The sequence below is a fragment of the Pinus tabuliformis genome, chromosome 1_1 (assembly GCF_031772625.1).
Source record: "Pinus tabuliformis cultivar Carrire ecotype Pingquan chromosome 1_1, CPIR1, whole genome shotgun sequence".
Lineage (NCBI taxonomy): Eukaryota > Viridiplantae > Streptophyta > Pinopsida > Pinales > Pinaceae > Pinus > Pinus tabuliformis.
In genome coordinates, this window is record NC_142297.1 from 484,265,528 (window position 1) to 484,267,125 (window position 1,598).

General features: G+C 43.6%; 1 long non-coding RNA gene across 1 annotated transcript; it reads right to left on the reverse strand.

The window, feature by feature from the left end:
- Nucleotides 1–235: 235 nt before the first annotated feature.
- On the reverse strand, nucleotides 236–747 carry LOC149213882 (uncharacterized). Its single transcript, XR_016250363.1, has 3 exons — nucleotides 654–747; nucleotides 488–565; nucleotides 236–360 (listed from the first exon to the last, which is right to left on the reverse strand). It is a non-coding gene; the product is annotated as an uncharacterized LOC149213882 (long non-coding RNA).
- Nucleotides 748–1,598: the final 851 nt, after the last annotated feature.

Below are 1,598 nucleotides of genomic sequence, written 5' to 3' on the forward strand. Positions count from 1 at the left end.
AAATTGGAAACGAGGAAACATCATGTATATGGAATCAAACGAGACCCTACGCTGCGTTATAGAACAGACATTCGTATCCATGACAGAGAATCAAGACATTATAACTGAAGAAGATATATGCATTAAACCAAAAAGCCTCGAGCCATATGTATATACAATTAAACAATCCGCTGGTTCTAACCAGGGTTATGGATAGTTTTAAACAAGTCCATAGTTAGATCATATACACCAAATGCAAATACAGAGAGCTGTATATTAGTTTCCAGCCTCGGTAATACATGGGTAAGAACCAAACTTCTATAAACAAAAAGAACAAGTTCCAGAACTCTTGAAGAGTTAAAAGCGTAGGTTCATCAAGACCTGCGACCAACCAAAGACAGAAGGGTTGGGGTCTCTTCGCCAATACAGAGGAAAACCCCTGGTAAAATCTGAAAGCCATGACAGAGGGGAAAACAACCGTTAACTAAGCCAGCAACCGAATAAATACCTGTGGGTGAGCTCGGCGGGCTTCAACAGGTTTATCTCTTCTCCAAGTTGTTGAAGCCGGAACCCCTTCACCTACAACCTGTCAAGCCAATGACGAGATGTTAGACCTTTGTGCAGAAACATTAAAATAAATGAAACTTCAGAACTTCTGTCAAGGAGTAGTATACCTGATGGCTTCGGGCATGAAGTCTCTGGAGCTGGAACTCTTCCGGATGGCGCCAGAGTCCAGAATCGCGGAGGTCGTGGCGCGGAGCAGTGAACTAGTCCATGCAGCAAGGAACAAGGAACGAAAGAGTGACAAAGGAAATCTCGAAATATCCGGGGAGCGCCAATATAAACCGGGTTGCCAGTGGAGAAACGTGGAACCCTTCCAGCCCTTGATCTCTTCAAACAAATGAGCACCGTAGATGAAGGCACCTTTACCCAAACGCCGGCGCGGGAAGAGTCCAGGCACAGTAACCAAGCCTTGTTCACGTGAATCGTCCGGCAAGATTCAATGCTCTTGCCAGATGTCCCGCGCAGGAGGCGCCAACAGATGGCTTAGTACAACTACTATCAACTCGAAGATTTAACATAAGAGACTCAAACCATATGGTTAACGAATAAACATGTTTATGCATTGGGCTGCCGAATAAGCAAGGTGATATCAAACATAGCTGGTCTTAGATACAGTGCCTGCCACATATATACGATGCCTTGGTTAGGCACGTATATTCGGTGGTGGCCATAAACTTAAACACATTTCAATATAAGCAGCGGCTAACCATAAGTATATGTGTGTTAGTTGTATACCATATAGAAATTTTTTTTATGTATATGTTTAAAGTTGTGGGTACGTGACAAATTGGTATCAGAGCCCAGATTACCCATACTGTGGCCTCTGGGAAATGGATAAGTGTTAAAAGTTGAGAAGGTCATTATGACAATAATAATCTTGTTGAAATGACAGAATTGTGCAGGTAGCTCACAAAGTTATATGTTGCATGATCAGACCATGACAAGTAATATGCAAGGTTCGGGTAGCGCACCGCATAGGCCTGCAGCTAATTGGGGGCCTGCAACAAATTTTGGAGATAATGCAGAATTGTGGGTGCAGCTGGGTGAGGAGACCC